The sequence below is a fragment of the Channa argus genome, chromosome 2 (assembly GCF_033026475.1).
Source record: "Channa argus isolate prfri chromosome 2, Channa argus male v1.0, whole genome shotgun sequence".
Lineage (NCBI taxonomy): Eukaryota > Metazoa > Chordata > Actinopteri > Anabantiformes > Channidae > Channa > Channa argus.
Genome location: NC_090198.1, coordinates 6,283,946 through 6,304,691, shown reverse-complemented (window position 1 = coordinate 6,304,691; position 20,746 = coordinate 6,283,946). Strand labels below are relative to the sequence as shown.

Below are 20,746 nucleotides of genomic sequence, written 5' to 3'. Positions count from 1 at the left end.
ATTGACCAACATTTCACAGTGCATTCACAGACTTAATGAATTAAGAAAGTGCAGACATAAACTGAGCTCTCCCTCCTTCCCATCCTCCTTTTTCCCCTCATTTGCAAAAATATACTGAATGGAAGTAGTTTAAAAACAGGACAGGGGTTCAGGGATAATTTTACAAGCCTGTTTAATAAGACTCTTGTCAAAACTGTGGGTTTTATGTGTGTGTGTGTGTGTCTGTGTGTGTGGGGGCATTCCCTTCTTGCTGCCTATTGCAGTCCATGAAACAAGCAGAGGATTAAACTTACAGGAGGGCGGCATCATTAACTGCGTACAGTTAAATGTTAATGGGCATATTGCAGCCTCTAAGCACAGGATGAGGGTGGCATGAAAGTACAGAAGCAGAGAAAGGGCAAAGACAGGGGCAGAGAAAAGAGAAGGTTCACAGTTTTTAACCTTCATTTATGCAGAGAACGATGACTAAAGCTGCCCACTCTTTTTCACCAACCTTCGACTTCACACTCATACACATATTTAGGCCTGGGAGCTGCTCAAAGTCTGCTTCTGCTGGCTGCTCCACCGCCTTAAGGCATTTTACTGGGGATTTTAGAGGGAAGGAAGTTAATTTGTTCACTTTCCCCAAATTTAAAATTCCCCAACTTCATGGGAAATTCTAACAAACTCACTCTCAGGTCCCAGGGCTGCCTAAAATGTTTAGGATATCAGTCATGCAGGTAGCTGCTTCACCTCCAACATCACCTTCAACTGCATTAAACAACAATGAAGTGGACCTATGTTCACTGGGGAGGCTGAGTAAGATGTAAATAAAAGCTGTAATTTTCCACATTTGACAGATGAGTAAGATCATGGTTTTCGTCTTGTTTTCTTAAAGCTGAAATACATTCAACAACTTAAAACCAGTGTTTCCATTGGGAGTATGTACAAAATCACACATTTACCCTACAGTAAAAAGACATTTTTAACAGAAAGGGTGAATGTTACATGAACTGCTACAACAAGTATAAAAATACCTATAAGTATAATTCCAATATTGAATTGTGAGTTTATGTATTATTTCGTACTCACAGTTTGGTACAAAAGTCTCCTAATGTGAGAAGATGAATGAACATTTTTACTGGCTGACGTATTTACTTATGTTCGGTTGTGGGATATGTTTGCATCCTCCTAGATAATCTCCATTTGAAAGCACTTGCATTAGGTGTTTACATTTTTTTGAAGGTAAACAAAATCATGCTCATGCCGTAACAGTTAAGTAACAATTTGTACGAAATATAATAATTCATTGCATCCCACTGAAAATTCAAGCTATGACCCACTCCTACTTGCAAGTTATATCTGATATCACAGTACATATACCATATACCATATACGAGTGTCACAAGCTATTGTATTGGTTGTCAAAGTGTCTCTGGGCAAGACACTGAACCCCAAACAGCCCATTCCGGTCCCCAGCTGTGCAGTGCTGGTCCAAGTCCATTGTGATGACCCTAAACTCACAGGATACAAATATGAGTGTCATAAGCATCCACTTGTCCTCTGGGATGAACTGATCAGATTTTAGTGGTCAGTGGTTATAGATCATGTTTAATGTAACCTCACACTTGTCCAGCGGTTGTAAACACAATATCTCAGGAAACCTAAGGAAAATGTATTACATCTGGCACTTGGGCTCATGAATGAAGTGATTAGATTTGACAGTAGAAAGACATTCATGTAAAACTGCAGCTTGATTGGTTGGCAGTGAGGTGATACTGTGGCTTTAACTTTAGATATGTATTATATCTTATATCTAAAGTTTCAGGGATGTAAAGAGTATTTTTAAAAACAAAACAAAAAACAATCATCAAGAATATGCTGTACTGGTCAAGTCTGTCTGCTTGGTTAGGTAACACAGTCCATGACCCTTACTAATCAGTCAGGAGAGAGAGAGAGAGAGAGAGAGAGAGAGATATATATATATATATATATATATATATATATATATATATATATATATATATATATATATATATATATATATATATATATATATATATATATATATATATATATATATATATATATATATATATATATATATATACATACATACATACATACATACATACATACATACATACATACATACACACACACACACACACACACACACACACACACACACACACACACACACACACACACACACACACACACACACACACACAGACAATATATTATCAGTGTTTGGCACAAACCGATAAGGTTTTTAAACACAAAAACTATTGGTGAAGCTTTTATGGTCCAAGCCACTTGAACACTTTGCACTATTCATTTGTTGCATCTATTTACTTTTACATTCATTATCTATTTGTTTATTTCTCGTTTTCTCTCATGTATTACTTATTGTCTTTGTTTTATCTATATAATCATCTAAAGCTTACTTGCTTTGCTTTATTCTGTATTCCATATCCAGATTCATACTGTGAGATTCCCAAACTGTGCACTTTGCTATCCAGGGACGAGTTTGGAGCTTGTTGCCAGGTTAGAATGATCATTTAAGTGTCCAAAAAGAGTTTGAAGAAGGGCATGTGTCAGCGGTGTATGTTTGGGGAGACGAACCTTTTGCGTGTCTTGCGTGAGGAGGCCTGCAGGCTAAGAAAAACACGATGGGGTGATTCAGGGTTAAGGTGAGCTTTGGTGTGTTTGTGTGTGTGCCTCTCTTCTGCCTTGTCTGTGTGTGTATTAACAGGCCACACATCAGGTGGCAGATGGCTACGTTCACATACCTAGGAGATTGACAGGCTTTATCGTTTGTTGGCGAGCTCCCATCCACCACTTGTCCACTATGTGACATGGCCTGTCACACCACTTTGTCACAGTGGGAAAGAGGCTGCAACACACACACACACACACACACACCCCATTTCAACTTTTAGATCAGGGGCTGAGAGCGGGGGATGACACAGAAAGAGAGATAAAGAGACGGAGGGAGAGAAATAGATTTCTTATTCACTCGGGAGAAAAGTGAAGTGTTGTTCACGGGTTTGAGGGCCATTTAGACGAAAGAGCCACATCAAAAATGAGCTGTTTTCTATTCATGAACTGAACTAGAAACTCCCAGCATGAAGGGCAGAATAGAAAGTGCACAGCTGCTTACTGACTTATAGGGACTCTTAATTTGGAGCTCTGATATCATAGCGTCTCTCTCTCTCTCACTCTCTCTCTCTCTCATGCATGCAACACATCAGCGAGCCCTGCCATTCCCTCTCTGCTCGCTTTTCTGAATTCTTGCCAAAATTAATTCATGATTGCTGCTCGAGAAGCCTGTTGTATGTGTACATCTTAATGTTTCTGACAGCGTGGCGTATTTATCCAAAAAAAGCACCCCACCAAAAAGTCAAGTGTTAACAACACTGTTGTGCTTGTAAATCGCTCAGTTTTAATGCCAGATAAATGTAGCGCAGCTCAAAAAAAAAGACATATTTCCAAAAGACGAGGTTCAAAAAATGTATTGGATGCTAAAGGGCAAGAAAGTTGAAGTCACTGTTTCAGATGGATAAAATCCTTTTCTAGCAGTACTTGGAGCTTAGACTGGAAGCTGCACGGCTTATATGCAAACAAATGTCAGGCATAATGAATTTAGGTTGTGAAAAAATAGTTTTCGAGGACAACAAACTGGCTGCTTCAGGTTGAAAGCTCGCCTTAAAATACAAATAAAGCTCAGCCGAAGCTGGGGGAGCTGATGTTCCAAGGAGGAAAATTACAGCAACAAACTAGGTCAAAGATAAAGGTGGTTGCCCTTTGATGTCGGCAAGTGGTAAAAAAGTCAACTTTCTTCACTAAATGGGATTTAAGGGGTCTGGTATCATACTAAACCCACTGTGAATAGAGGTGAAATTGAACCCTTAACCATCTCAGGTGGGGAAACGTCATCGCGGTCATGGAATCTGAATTGAATATACATAGAGGATATAGTGTTTTTCACTGTGCCGCACAAGAACTAAGAGCTAGTATAATTAGACAGTTGGAATATTACTCATCCAAAGGAAACGCTGCTGGTTATTCTTTCAGGAATACAGCTTTTTATCATAGTTGGCACCTGTTAGAGGTGTAATGATTCACCAATACAAATCAATACTGTGAGCTTGATGTGTAAGACGCAGCTGCATCAATTCAAACAGCCAAAGCTGGGAAAGGAGTGCAGCTGTATGGATATAGACTTGTAAAACTGACAGGTGGGTTATTTCTATCTCATTATTGTCATATTTATGGCTTGTGCCTGCTGTATCTGGTATTTTCTGAAGACCTAATGCATGTGATTTTGGGATTGGTTTACATGCACATTTGACACTAAGGTGTGTGGAGAAAGAATTACTGAAACACCCGATTATTCCACATTGACACACTTGGAAGAAATTTGGGTTAACTCAAAACAATGAGCGACTGAGTTGAAAGAATAAAAGACTATTCAATTCTAAAAAATTTACCAACTTATTGCAAAATTTAAAAGAAACTAATCATAAGTGACTTTCCCTGGACAGGGGTAGCCAATCACAGACAAGGACTTGCTGGGCATCTGCCAGACCCTCATATTTAAAAAAAAAAATGTTAAAAAACATCAATAATACAACCAGTAGCAATACACTGACTGAAGGGGAAACAAAAATGAAACAACAAAGAAATGTGCGGAGAATTTAGAGATGATTGTAAAAGTGGTTGCAAAGAAAAGCAATGCCAGCTTCATTCTTGTTGTGTTCAATCAGAAAATAATAAGAGACTAAAGCTATATTACATTTAATGCATATTGATTCAGCTAAATCGACGCAATTTGCCTGTCGAATAATTGTGAACGACCTAATTTATCTAGTAACTATTTTCAGTCTCAAATGTATAAAACAGCTCTGCTCATCATAGATTTGGATATGCAGCATTTCAGAAATGTTTATTAGCAACAACATCGTGTTTGCATTGTCTCTACAAGAGCGAGTAAGTACTAAAAAGAAATATTCTTCATAGATAACAAATCACATTCGGCTTTTCAAAAGAAAGCATCGTGTCACAGCATATGAGTACAGAGCGATCGTCATTCATCACTGCGGACTGTTCTTTTTCTGACAGGCCATGACAGCTTAAGTGTGTTCTTCCCTGGTCAACATCTGCTCCAAAACTCCCATGGCCTGGAGCCGTTTTGTCCTCTCATATGAGCTGCAGTCATGGAGATTTCGTCTGCAGGAGGAAAACAACTCCCAGACTGGATTTAGAAATGGAGGGTACAGTGTAAGGATCACCATGACACAATTTGTAACTACTCTCAAATCACTCTCATAACCATAAATAAATAAAACTCACCAAGGATCAAGTCTGTCACCAAAGAAATAAAAGAAATTGGTGTGTCACACCACCCCAGTCTCCAAAATGTGATGTCGCTGTGTTGGTTGTAGTCCCATTCACATTTCAGATATCAAATACCAGCACATGAAGTGTTTGGAAATAAGTACACTTACACTTAAGAAATACGTGTACAGTGAGGCTTTGTTGGCACAGTGGTGATTTGAGATAATTGCCAACATCAGCATGCCGGCACTATCACACTCCTAATATGCTGTAATACTTACCAGGTTAACCAATAAAGTTCAGTGTCAGCATACTAACATTTGCTAAATAGCACAAAACAAGCGCAACCAAGACTGATAGGAATGAAGCAAAAAAAAAAAAAAAAAAGTAATGATTAGAATAAATAATTATTACTATCTGAGGACAGCAGCTCTGTCACTTGTAGACCTTCTGTCAGAAAATCCAAATAGCCCCACACGACTTTAAAGGGGGACTTCAACCTGCTTTTTATAGTTCCCTTTTTTTTAGCAAGTAAAATCAGCTCCCTAGGGTCTTAAGATGACTTGGGAGAAATCCACAGGGATCATACGCAGTCCCTTCTGATCCTGTCTGTTGGAGCCCAGAATGAGCCATTTTAGTGCCTCTTGCTATAAATGTTAACAAATCCACGATAACCACAGCTCCTCCTCCACCTTCCCGGCTACCACGAAAACAGGAAGGTTCTGAATGTTTAATTATTAATTTCGTCATTAACATTTGTACGTATGGATGATTTTATCTCTGACATTAACGCAAGTGGTTAAACAAGAATAAAACGAGACCTTTTTGTAACGATTCAGCTTGCATTTTGGAAATTGTGAACTCAGTTATGGAGTCAAATTATGAACCCTACTTAACCTGGCTTTTTTGAAACGTCCTGGTGAAAATTGACAGGCAGATGACATCACCTGGGGGAGTTCATTTGTTGTTCTATTGTATCAATTGTTGGTGTGAATCTATAATTACAATGACTTTTTTTTACAGATAGATGTTTCTTGTGTTTACATTTTTACTGTGCAAGCATCTTTTAGTCAGACACTGATGTTTTTGTGATGTTCAGACCTAAAATGCCTGATTTTTCCAAGTAATTCATGTTGTAACGTTTTTTTATTATGTTTTGAATTACAAGGCTGCACAAAATTCCTTGCTCAGAATTAATTGTTGTCATCTCAAAATCACAAATTTCTGAAGCAACTGATTTATATTCACACTTGATACGTGTTTTTGCAATCTTCATACACATCTTTTATGTCTCATTTCCTTTGGTTTTTACATAAACAAAAAATTGGAAACAACCAGCTAATGCTTGCAGAAGTGATACAGTCCCAGATCTCTAGAAGCCTCTGATTTTAAAGTGAAAGACCTTCTGTGCTACTTTCTTCCTTCATTTCTAAGGGGTGGGAGAGATTAAATCAAATCTTCTCTGTGATGTATCAGAGACTAATAGCCACACTTGAGCATGGAAGACTATGCAAATCCACAAAGTGAATCTCTAGGTACTTATTTCTGTGGTTTTGATTTTGTGATATGAGACTTTTTTTTTTCTTGCTGGTCCAACATCTACACACACACACTCACTCGCACACATTTGTTTGTCTGTTTCTAACCTGAACCTTCCATCACACAATGTTTGCACTTTAAATGACATTTCACTTTCACAGGGTTTCTGCTCGCACACCTGAGACCAGGCATAGGCTATATCACAATTCTGTCCACCTTTCCTAAACATTCTTCAACCCACTGTCACCAAACAGCTTCTTCTAAAGGGCAGCTTCACCAATTTTCATCTTTCTTCCTATAGTTCTACTGTGGGGAATGCATGCATGGTGTTGAATATATAAAAAAAGTATATATATATCTCTGGAAGTCGCTGAAAGTTTCAGTTTAAACCTTATCATTTGTAGGAGGCCTAGAAGCACAAGATTACAACCTCTGTCGTTGGAGCAGCCAGATGACATCATTTGAACTAAGAATCTGAAGGAGTTTTTTAGCCAGAAGCAGAGAGGTATTTAAATACTGTATAGTGAAATCAGACTGAGAGCTAATACCACTCATATGCTTGTTCTCCGCAATCCAGAGCCATAGGAAGCAAGTTGAAAAATTGGTGAAGCTGCCCTTTAAAAACGCAGTCAGTGAACCAATGTGGGAGCTGAGATGATCAATCTGCAGGAGGGTACAGCCTTATCTGCCTTTGCTGCAGGTGGGTGAGTAATTGTGAGAGAGCTCCTTCATTTTCATTCAACAATTTTTATTTTATTTTTTAATCTTAGAGCCCAACAAAATCTCAGAGTAAGCTATTCTAATCATGGTGATGAGACAACTGTTGATATATTTCCATGAGGAGAGGTCAATGGAGTATGTTTTAAATAGACTGGTAACACAGCTTCTGAACACGTAGGCCTGTGAAGATAAGGATTGTTGTAGTCTAGATATACTGATATACTGTAACAGGTTTGAGGAACACTGGGAGAATGGCTAATGGCAGAAAGGAAAAGAGAAACTGTGACAACTTGGGAAAGAGGATGTGATGGTGTAGGTTTAGCAGGATTTTCCAGTACCGGGGAGGGAAAAATATTTTTTATTGGACTTTACTTTAAAAGTAACTTTTACTTTTTGTCTGTCCGACTTGCCAAAGCTGGAGGTAAAACAAGGTCAAATCAAGTTCTTCAGAAAGATCGGATTTGGGAATGAGGAAGAAGTATTGTACCCAGAGACAACATCTCTCAGCAGGATGTGGTACTTTATATAGGCAGTTATTTAAAGTGATAAAAGTGTAATTGTCATTTTTTTGTTTTGTTTTGTTTTTCTTAGAAAAGACTTTTAACCATACAGCTGAGTCAGAGAAGAAAAAAAACTAAATCAAAGTCTATTTTGTTGATATTGCTCACTTACACTGACTGAATCCAAGCAAATCAACCTGTTAATAAAGAGTAATGACTGGGCAGGTGAAATCAGCACAGATTAATGCTAACAGCATTTGGCCATGTGGACCATCAGCAATAATGGTATTAATGGGCAGGCTGAGAGATGCTAGAAATTCAGCTGAGTAAATAGTTAAATCAATATTCTTTTCATTACCTATCTTGTGTTCACACCCTCTAACAGTACTGATCAGAGGAGCTTGTGTGTTTGTGTGTATGTGTGTGTGGGTCAGCTTGAGCACTTTTATCCTCAACATATCTGTGTTCATTGTAATGTAAGTAAAGCTACATATTACACGGATAACTTTTTTTTAGATTTTCTATTCAACTTCATAAATTAAGTTATTAATAAAGCAACATAAATGTTTGGCTGCTTATTGGTGCGTTTGTGAAACTACTAATTTGTCTCGGTATGGGACATATCAAAGTACGTGTGTGTGCGAGTGTGGTAGTTTTACACACCTCTCTTAAACAGAACAGCTACATGCTGTTATGAACATACACTGAGCTGCTGTGCTTGTCTTACTAAATTGTTAAAGATGTCTAGTGTTAAAGATGTTAACAGGTGCAAACAGGGGATACTGAGTATGTTGCTATTTTTTAATGTGCTAAAAAGGATAACATGCAGTAATTTTCAGCCCCATATGTATAATTCATATATGGACGAGACTGCTTAAAGATCCTGATGAGCACTTCTTCTGACTCTAACCTGACTCAGACATGGAGCAACCATGAGGAGTTTCTTCAGTAATTCTTTTTTTGAGTTTTAAGTTATTTGATCTGTTTCAGATGTTTATATAACTGCAGAACAATTATATAAAAGCTAATGTTTTTTGGATCTTGGATGAAGAGGAAGATGAGGGACGTCTCATTCTCACACACTTTAAGCTCAGTTCTCTACATAGGAAAAGTTTTTAAGTAATGACACTTACTTTTAGCTCCCAAAACACGAGTGCACACAGATTCATCTGTGTAATACCTGATTTATACAATGCATTTAATGTTACTGTAATGTAGCCTTCTTAAAAAGAACTCAACAGGAAATATGAGGGTATTTCAATTTTTTGGTTTATTCTATTTATTGGCCTTTAAGTAATTACTTACTTCTTAGACTGAAGGTCTGTCACAGGGCCTCACGTCCAGCTCAGCAGTCCAACCGCTGGCAAGTCTGATATTATAGATTCCTGATCCCTATTCCAAATTTCAAAACAAAATCTCATTTCTACTTCAATCGGCTGCCACTGGATCCATTTGAATTTCTAAAAATATTCACAAATGGAGACAGACCCTATTTTCTTTATTTTATATCCCATTTTATGTGGAAAATAAAAAAATGGATGGTGCTGTAAACAACTGTTTTATTCCTCTTTAAAACGGTTCACAGACTAATAAAGTGGGCAGTGCTGCTATTAATAACGATGTTACACATACATTCAATAAAAGTTCCCGTTTAACAGCCTTTGGAGACGAGGCTTCTCTATGAAAGCTTCAGCTGCTTTCGGACCGCAAAGATTTAAGCAGCAGCGAGCTGCGTGTGTTTGGGTATCGTATAGTCACATCTTTCAGCCAAGTCATGGCAAGAATTTATGACTCTATAATGGCCTAATTTGACACAGTCACCAGCATATCAGAAGAGGATATTGTGCAGGCTGGATTTGATCAATTAAATAAATGTCCTGATGTATGGATGCAATTCAGTTCTGTTTACTCTTAAAAGGCATAGTTTTAATTCACTCACAACAACTTTAGTAGGACGTTGCACAGGAATGGTTTTGGAGCTTTTTCTGAGTTGGATTTGGAAATGCTTACTTAATCCCAATGGGGAAACTGCTGTGGGACAGGTTGCTACATTCAAGGCCCTCAGGGTCAACATTTTGTCCAGGGACAGAGACGTCTGCTTAACCAACTGAGCCACACCTAAAATAATAGTTTACACTCTGCCCAGCACCTGTCATTAACACCTGTCAACCTGCCAAATCTGAGTACATTTCAGCAGTGGCAGGTCTCTAGCCCCTTTGGCAGGTTGATGTTTCTATATATTTGTAGGGATGGGGCCAATTCCCTGTAAAGGGACCAATATTTTTCCCATCCTTAACGCTGGTTCCGTAGCAATGAGTCTTGTATATTGGCTAAATTTGAGCATTTTCACTTAAAGAAGTGCGCTGTGTGAAATGAGTGGATGTGACATCATTGTTGTGCTGTTCATGCTGCAGTCTCACGGCTGTCTGCTCTCTGTCTAACAGTGGGTGGGGAAGCTCCTCCACACAAATAGTGGAGCTGCAGCCATCAGCGGGAGGAGAGGAGACAGAGCCCAGCTCAGGTGAGACGCTCAGGTTGACAACATCTACTTATTGCTGTAGCATCACCGCAACTTTAACTCACTGAGTAAAAAGCTCTTCAAACAAGCATAAACATCCAGAAAAAAACGTAACGTGAGCTCTGCTCCTGGTCTTCATCCGCTGTTTGTGTATGTGTGAACAAATGAAAAATTGCTAATTGCTCTGAATAGTCTTAACCCACTGCCTGTATGTCACATAACTTAATAACTGGTACTTGGGTTCTAGAAGTCTCCATGTTAAACCAGCCACCTTCCCACTGCCAACTTTAGCTGCTCAGCAGAGAATAAGAGTCACTGTTCACTTCAAACAATAAGTTTCACTCTGGTTATTGTTAGGACTATTTTTATTCAGTCTATGTGACTTCACTGCTGTAGATATGAATTCATGACTTTTCGCTCAGGTCTCAGTTTATTAGGTCCACCAAGTCAGTACCATCTATCCACTCCTATGTTGAGGTGTCCCTTTACAGTAGATATCAATCACATTATTGATTCATTTGTGATGAATATGGATGAAGAATTGCAAGACTTCCACAGTAGAAGTCTTGAAATTCTTCTTTTCCTTTCGGCTGTTCCCTTTCAGGGGTCAACCACAGCGAATCATGTGCTTCCATCTAACCCTGTCCTCTGCCCCTGCTACTCCCATAAACGCTACCTGAACAGAATGGCTGGTATACTGTGTGATTCAGGCAAAAATGTCATGTACTGCATCGATTGGACGATGTACAGTGATAAATCGTTGGAGTGTAGTGTTTTGCATTTCAAATCAAGTAATATTTAGCATGCCATGTTCAAACAAATCATGTGAAACGAGACACAGTGGTCGAGCAAAAAAGTTAATTTCAAGCTCTGACTCCACCTCAGCTGAACTCTTTCTCACTGTCATGTGGCTCTGTCTTGAACATTGCACCTTTCCCACACTGGCTCAACGTGACCCACCAAATGCACAGTAGACTCCAGCTCCTTTTCTGTGACCGTAGAAGTATCTGTGGTTGTCACGCAGCAGGATTGATGGGTTTGTTTCCAAAGTGACAGGAGCAGTACACCTTTTACAGATGTGGAAGTTGAAACAATCTACATTATCTGTGATTGTTTTAGGCTGTTAACCTAAATCCCCTTTGTGCACTAAACAACATTGTTCACCTACAGAAGAATCCGGCTGAGCTCAGGCTGATATTAATATGGAATCCACGATGATACGGCCTATGTTGTTGTTCTGTCATGTCAAGTTGATTATTATGGAGAAATGTTACTTTTGCTGCATAAATACAATAATGGAGAGAGTAAAAACTAGAGAGACGGGAGAGAGAGAGACATACCTTAAAAATTATAACATTAAAACATGATCATATTAAAAATACTACGGTGGCTGATGGGTGAGAGGCCGCTCTATTGAACAGGCTCTACATTCTGCAAAAGCTTGTTGAAACTTGCTTATATAAGTTCAAAACCAGATATATTATTTTGCATACAGGGGCACAAGCAGCAGACAAAAGCAGTCCTATGGCTATGATGAAGAAAGCAAAACAGAATTTCCAACTAAATAGAACATGAATTATGTCATTGCCCAGAACCCAGTTGTGTTTTTAGTTTTCTGCGTTCTCACACGACTGTATTATAGTCACGCCTTGTTATTCTATTCATCCTAAATAATCTTGTGTTATCTGTACGTTTGTCACAATAATATGGCTTGAAGCAGCAGTGGTGCAGTTGCTGGCACCGTCGTCTCACTGCTAGCAGTCAAGAGTTGGAACCCACAGGCCAGCTGTGGTGTTTTTGTGTTGTGGCTGTTGTGAGTGATGTGTTAATGATTTAGGTAATGGCTGGGCTAAATCCAAATGCTTAAGAGCCGGGGGGGGGGCTGACGTCTCTGGGCAGTCGCCTGCTTTGCCTGGTAGGTATTTCCGACCCACACATCTTATATATAAAGAACTTCACTCTTTGTTATTGGTCCTGCTGCAGCCCCATGATAGTGGTCTTTCAGGCCCGATCCCAGGACTGGTGCGAATGCTTAACATATGTTTCAAATGAAATTAACTTCTCTGCTAGTAAGCATTGTTTCTTTTAATACATCCCCAGTGAGCTGCCACAGTAGTGCTGTGGTTTGCAAACGGGCCAATGTAGAGACCGTCGGTTCTCCTCGTGCCTTTCAATGTCACTTTTAATATTATCTCTGCCTTTTTAGTGAAGTAAGGAATATCTCTGAATCTCTTGGGGATGATATAGTGTTTTCTGTTATTTACAGCATGGCGTAGAAAGTCAAAACTAACTACATGATGATAGATTTTCAAGCATACTGTATTTGAGGATTTCTTATTTATTAGGATGTGTTTGTGAGACCTTTTGAGTCCACTGTCACTATGGCTTGAGTTTTTTTTTTTTTTTTTTTTTGCTTTAAATATGATACTTCATGTTTTGGAAGTAATCAACATGAATGTGGCTTTTTATAAATTTTTCTGCTATCCTGCATCCTCTCTAACTGTCCACATCAATTTGCCTGACAGTGACACACTCAGAATATGAAGGCCCAGCCTGCTTCTAGCAGTGCCCCATCCTTTAACAATTAAGGGTAACAAAACGGTCATTAGAAATGAAAAGTCATCAGGGTTCCCTTTTCAGCCGAGCATGAGTGATTGTATTGCCATCTCTGTGTTTACCGTGGCTTTGTGGGTGCTCAAGCCTGCTACATCTTTATTGGCATTAAACTCAAACTGCTGGGTGGGCACACTCCCCACTTCACCCCTTTATCCTCTACTAACACACACACACACACACTTTAACAATGCGTACTTGTGCTTGTCATTTTCCCAGCTACCCCCACTTTCTCTCTTTTCCCCCCTGGTCCATCTGCTGGGGTTGAAAAGGTTTTAATTTCCAATCCAATCACCCCTTTTTGGCTTGTAATGTAGCAGCATACTGTAGCCATAAAGAGCAGGGATGTAATGTTTGTGTGGGCCGGGTGTTAAATGCTACCTGTCCCTGTTAAGCCTGTCTGGCCATGCAGATAGCCTCCACTCACAGGCATTAGGCACAGCTGGAGTAGTTCTCATCTGCTGCAGGGAGCATGGACGTGTCTGATAATAAGGTGTTGATGGAGGGCATTAACTTAATGGTTTCTGCAGTCTGATATACCAACAGACTGTGGGCAAGGGCAGGCTCAGGGAGGGACAGAAACAGCAGACAGGAGTCACATGTCAGTTCACATATCAATCATTCATTTGTGAAAAGAACACACTGAATTTATTTCCTTGCAGTTGTGGATCAGATTTTTAAAGGGGCCCCTGCCAGGTTGGACTATGTTCCGCAAGGTGTGATTAAAGCTGACGTGCATGCAAAATCGAATTGAGATTGTTTGTTGGCTCCAGTCACAAGGAAAGCAAAACAAAAAGCAGAGCAGTATATCAGACATTAGCAAGGTTATATCCACAACTTAAGTGCTGACAGGATACTCTTGCATATTAGACAAATCTATATTTTCAAGCATGTGGACCAAGCATGTTGATTGCTCATTTGTATGCCAGCCCATTCAGAGACAGAAATGCATTTATGGTTTTCTTTGAAAAGGTCTCTCTTAACGTTAACACAGCTAAACTCTAGCAACATGACTAAATGTCTTATTTTCCTCCTTTGCCTGTCAGCACACTACCTTGCAGCCAATGCTAAGGTGTGGGACAAACACAATCTGTTAGTTTGCCGAGTGTCCACTGGCTGTCTACTATCACCCATACTTTGTTTTAATGCAGCCTGACTAATAATTCACTGGTGCCTATTCACACCTCAGGGAGCATTCATTCTGTCATCAGATTAAAATAATTTGGAAACTATTGTGCATGGCTTGTCACTTTAGTGTATTTAATCGATTACAAATTACATCAACACTATACAGTACTATATAAATCTAACTGCGAAAAGCAGGTTCCTGATATGACCTACCCCTGTTAAAGAAATCAGGTTTCTCTTTCAGCCTTTTGGAGAAAGCCACCTGCTGCTTGGTCACTCGACATGCATGTAAACTCATTGGCCCGTTCAGTAATCCTCCTATGTATGTCAATCGGCCACAGGCCCAGGGGTTAAAAAGGTCAGGGGACCCATGTGTCGGAGCCTCTGAAGTTACTGTTCATATTTCTTGTTTAAAAGAGCTCATTTAAAAGGCACAGAATGACCTTGAAGGCCTGCACAACAACCACAAAAGGATGCAAAATGAGTCAACGATGTAAAATAACAACCTGAAACTATCCAAAAGAGTTACAGGGTGAACAAAAACAGACAGCGAAGCAATGACCAGAACATATAGAAAATGTCACAAAACATACAAATCATTTCTAAGCAATCACAAAATGACCAAAAACATACTAAAACATTAAAAAAATAGACACTAAATGACACAAAGCTTCCCACAACAAATATCTAATTAGCACAGACAGGCTCAGAATGAGCTAAAAGGGTGAACGGAACATTTTCTCATAATCCATAGAAGCTGACATGACAATTTAGGGGTCTCGTCTGTTGTGTCATAAAAAAACATGTTTTAAAAGGTTAAGATGGTTTAAATGTGACTTGTACTTTAACCTTCATTCTGCCTATTTGGCAAATATTTCAAACTATGTCACCAGACACAGAGAAAAAGGCAGAGAAGCGAAACAAAGACAAGGACAGAGATGTAAATATAAGATAAAAAAAACACTATAAGGCACCGGAGAGATTCTGATTGTGGCCAGCACAAAAAGGGCGCAGTGAAAAATGCTCCCCTCTATTTTCACTGCCTTAAATCTGATAAGCACCTGTGTTCCAGAGCACTGCCGCCTCCACAGACTTCAGGGAGAACGCGGTGCTCCGTGTTTATCACCCCATTGCCTTCATTAGGAATCACCCAGATTAGCCTTGACATTCTCGCCGGTGAGAGGGGTAACAAAGAGAGGGAGCTATTAGCATGCTAATGCACATCAAAAGAGTTCAGAGTGGCCCTTTTCATCCAGGCTTAAGTCCTCTTTTCTGGTCAGAGCACACAGATAATACATTCCTCACTCACCTGTGAGCGTGTTTGTGTGCGTAACTGTATGCGTCGGTGCGTGTGTGTGCGTGCACTGTAAACGAGGCTACGTTTGAGCGACATACCGACAGATAACATGCCTGAAAGATAAAAAAAAAAAAAAAAAAAAAAAAAAAAAAAGTGCAACTGTTCATCACCAGCTATTTGTAATGGCCATTAAACAGGCAAATCTCCCCATTATTTGCCTGTTACTGCCGCTTGTTAGTAGGCCTTTCTTTCTCTCACAAGATGGCAGTGTACCGCCTTGGTTTCTGTGCACAAGAGTGAGAAAACCTGGCTCCTGGACATGACCAACTCTCTTTGTTTGGACTTTGAAGTGAGAGAGGTATCAGTGGAAGCATACAAAAGCTGATAGCAGTGTCTTTCAATTCTAATAATGTGCCGCAAAGAGCTGTGCGTGGTCTTATTGATTGGACAAGTTGGGCTGAGTGAGAAACAATGGCTTTAGTGAGACACTCTGTGTATATGTGTGTGTAGTGTGGTAGTATGTTTCTCCCATTGAGTGTGTGCATGTGTTTGCGTGCATGTGCAGACACGGGCGTACTGTATTTCTGTGGATCCACATGTGCTTCAATTGTGTTTTGAGTGATACGCAAGCACCATTGTTACCCTGCATTGATGATTTCAGCTTCATCCTTTGTTTATGCAGCTGCATCGTTTGTTGAAAATGAGGACAACCTCAAATCCCTTGCTACCCTCAAATGAATGTAAGAAAGAAAGGGAAAAAAAGAGAGGAAGACTATGGTATGTTGTAAAAAAAAAAAAAAAAAACCACAGCATGCAATTCTTTAAGTATGAGTCTAATCCTCAGCCTATTTCTCATTTTCTAGGATAAATGGGCTTTAAAAGCCTTTAGTCAAATGAGTCCATTATTTAGGTCTGTGAACGACAATCCTGGCGTTTGAACATGTCTTCAGCGTCTCTCTACAGACATCATTTGATCCATATTGCTGCTGAATGACGGGGATATACAGTGAGATGGCAGTGCAGATATACATCGAGGCAGGGAAGTAAAGCACTCTCCTGGGAAAGATCAAATAGGAGAGTCTTGAAGAAGTGGAAACCTCGCACAGTAGCAAAAAGGGAACTGGTCAAAACAAGAAGCACACAAGACCTGTCGCTCATAATAAAGACTCTGAGTGGTTGCCAACTCTGACTCTGAAACAGAGCTCAAAACCACGAAGGATGGGTGCATTTTTTATTTTGTTTTCTGAATGGCACAACAATGAAAAGGTAATGTGAATTGGATGACATTTTGATAAAAGATGATAAAGTATCGACATGAAGCCCTCAAGTGGAAGGTAAAGGTTGAAGAGTTTGCTATTTTGTTAAATGAAAAATAATCCTTTGCATCAAGTTAATTGCAAGTTATAACAACCAAAACTGAGAAACGTTTCGTTTCGTTTTTGCCAAAGATAGAAACCCTTCATTAGTGTTTGTGGCACTGACAGACACAGTCTGTACTGTCTGTACTACGGGTGCAAACTGGGCACGTGAAGTAGTAATACTCACTTCACAGAAGCCAGAGAAGCAGTTAACCAGCTGGTGTGCTGACTTGTTGCTTAGACCATTATGAGCTCAACGTCTCCGTGTCGTGACTCAAATCATGGGGGAACCATTTGTGCGACTTTTGACAGTCGGATCACATCAAAAGAACCACACGCATCCAAGGAGGCAGCTAATACCAGCTAACCACATTAGTATTATGTATAATTAAAACAATGACATTATTAACAACATCACTGTGCATGTGATGGTCGTCCATGGCTCCGGAGGTGCTGAGATTACATAATGCACAATTAACAGTGATTAGGAGTCAGTGTTAATATTAGCTGGCTAGGCTACTAGCTTCCAGGAGTTCTCACAAATGTCAACACAAAGTCGAAACAGGCCTGTTAAATGGAAGGATTAAGAAAAGCAGGGCAGTTTGTATTATTTGTATTTGATCAGCTTCTCCTAGTTCTAGCAGCCACTCAGCATCAATAAGCAGGTTCAACAGTAGTGTTATTCTTCCTTATGAAATTTAAAATTAACTTCTAAAAGATGTAACAATGTGGCTTCTACTATCTTGTAAACTAAACATTAAGATTTAACTTTCCTGATCAAAGATGCTCTGTTGGTTATAGGAGGTCGCCCCTGATTACAAACCCCAGTAGAGGGGCCATACAGGTAAGTGTAGATTACAGATTATGAGTTGGGTAATGTATTATAGAGAAAAGAAAAAGGAACCAGGGCCAAAAGAGGAATTGCAAACAAAGGACTTTGTTTTTTGTGGCATGATCTGTCTGCCACATGCCCACACTCCAGGTGTTGAGAGTCTAAGCTGACCATCCTAACACCTCCTTCTCTGCTTATCTGTACATCTTTTCTCTTGTGCCTCCTTCGGTTTTAGCCAAAAGTACCCCACCTAACTGGTGGTCAGCTCCCATTAATCTGGAACCCAAGTACAAAACTATCGACTTTTCCTTGTCAGCCTCAGCAGATAGATGCTGGCTTGTTATTTTGGTTCAGCCCCCAAATATCTAGACACATAGTCGAGGGACTCTTGGCTCTATTGATTAACCATTAAAAGTCTGCCTAGCCTTTGGCCGTGTGTCCTGCAGAGTTCAAAAAGGCAAAACACACACAGAGGTGTTGATGGCGAAAACTGTTTTTTTTTTTGTTTTTTTTTGCCCTGCATTAACTGTGGCTTTTGATCTTTCAGCTGGACGAGGTGTAGCTCCCCATTTGTTGAAGGAGCTTTTAAAGAGTGTCTTCTGCTCCCTGGAAGTGTCCTCATTTACAACGGCTCTCTTTTCATCGGCACTCAAACGCCTGCAGTTAAAAGGAGATCTGATGATGCAGCAACAGTCAGCCGGTCAATATCATCCTTACCTCCACAATTTGTTAGCAATGTCAACTCCGGTAGGCTGTGATATGAATTCACCTCTCTGAGGTGCTCAAGCAGCACTAAATCAAGATGGACTGCAAACCAAATATGGATGGATTCCTTCACTTCATAAGTACTAAAAACTACTCCTGTATGTAGAAACTGATATCTTATTACATCAGTAATCCTAAAGTCTGAATATACTTGCTGTAGATATCGCAGTAAAAGTATCTATTATTTGCATAAAATAATACGTTTTGAATACACAGACTCTTTAAAGCAGCATTATCATTACACAATAAGACAACATCAGACCTGTATGGGTCAAAAAACACATACAACACTGATCAGATAAAACTCAATCCTTTCTAGACTGACAATGTGACATGCCACCACCTCCACTGGTCGAACGAGTTGACTCTTCTGACCTTTGAATATTGGAGCAGCCGATTGGACTTTTATTGTGCAATTCATTGGTTAGTTATCAGTCATTATGATGCTTGTAGTTATAGTTCAGTAGGCCATTGAAAAGATCAATTATCATAAATGCAGGTGGTACTTCGGTGGCATCTAGTTGCCGTAGCAAAAAGGATTAAGAATAGCATTCGCTGACAATAATTTAAAAGTGACAAAGTCTATCGGTGGGTGACAAAACATCCAAGTTCCCAGTTCATCTGTTATTTTAAATCAGGAAAGTTGTTAACTAAGCGTTAAACGCTTAGTTTCATAAACGTAACCATGACAATGGATATTCTACTAATCTACTGTGCCACAGGCAGATAGAGCAGGGACCTACTAACCCATATGTAAGGGCTGAAAAAAACAGACAATAAGCCACTGAACAGGTTAAAAAACATCTAGGCCAGTTTCACTGAATGTCATGGTTTGGTAAGTTTGGAGATATTTTTGACCTTAAGCAGAAGATGCTTGGTGTTACACTCCGAAAACCTTACAGAGTCACTTCCGTCCCTCACCCTAACATTTGGTCCACACATTATGGACACGTGGAGGAGGAAACCATGTGAATATCAGTTTGATAGCAGCACTGACCTGTTTTAAAGGTAAAGTGAAAACGACAGCCAGTGATTTTTAAGATGCCTTACAATTTCCTTAACCTCAAACCTTACATTAAAACGGACATGCATCCATTCTGTACGAGTTTGGATAATAAAGACAAATGATAAATTTTACTCACCTGGCAAAATCTCCTGAGCCATTAGGATACAAAAATTACACAGTGTAGTGCAGAAACAATTTAGTTTTCTCTTTATGTGTTACAGAAATACAACTTTATGTAGCAAGAAAGGAAAGAGATGTAATATAAATTCACATAAAGTCATATTTATCTGACAAAAGTCTTGCAAGTGATAAACCAAAACAGTTTGCACTTTATGACAACACCTTTATATCACCAATAAAATCTCAGTTTTTCCTGCCTGGCAAAGCACTTTGAGGTCTTATACTCGCTATGCCAAATAAAAACAACATCACACTGTGTGTACAACATAGAGGGCGACTTTTTTTTATTTGTTATTTTCTACTGGTAAACACTGATTATTGTCTGTAGTAAAAAAATGGGAAAAGGCAAAGTATGTGATAAATTATGGGATTTATTCCTCTATGATTAATGAATCCTTCCAAATTGCCACAACAACACGTAATGAGTTAACAACAAAAGTCCTGCCTGGCCTGACAGTGGCTCACTTCACATCAGTGCCCGTCCAAGTTGTCGCTCTCAGTCCAGCCACAGCCAGCAGACGATTTTATTTTATTTTTTTATTTTTTTTTCGCACAGCACCTCTGAATGATCAGCCTGAGGGGAGGAGGGGGAAGGGCAGTTACAGAAGCCATCGCATCTCATCTATTACCTTGTAGTTCCCTTTCAGCCACTCTCCTGCCTGTGACTTGGCAGACATGCAAATTATCCTGTCAATATCGCCCTCGCTCGCCCTGCAACCCACGGCCCCCTCCTCCCAACCCTGCAAATAAGTCATGCCCATTTGCTGAAATGGGGGGCTGTGACCCAGGCTGGCTGTCACACCACATACTGCTTCTACTCAGTCACTTTGAAGATAGCAGTGACATCTCAACTAAGAGATGGAAGACGGCGAGGGAGAGGGCGAGAGATTTATGTTTGGCTGAATTTATTCATGAGACAATAAGAACCACTTTGGCAGCATTTAGAACAAACCATTACAAACTCCATG

General features: G+C 39.6%; 1 long non-coding RNA gene across 2 annotated transcripts; it reads left to right on the top strand.

Annotated features, from left to right (window-relative positions):
- The first annotated feature begins 4,159 nt into the window (after positions 1–4,159).
- On the top strand, positions 4,160–20,204 carry LOC137105314 (uncharacterized). Of its 2 annotated transcripts, none has more exons than XR_010911794.1 (3): positions 4,160–4,223; positions 5,107–5,265; positions 18,375–20,204. It is a non-coding gene; the product is annotated as an uncharacterized lncRNA (long non-coding RNA). The 2 variants fall into 2 exon arrangements; XR_010911792.1 differs by lacking the exon at positions 18,375–20,204 and adding an exon at positions 7,439–8,007.
- Positions 20,205–20,746: the final 542 nt, after the last annotated feature.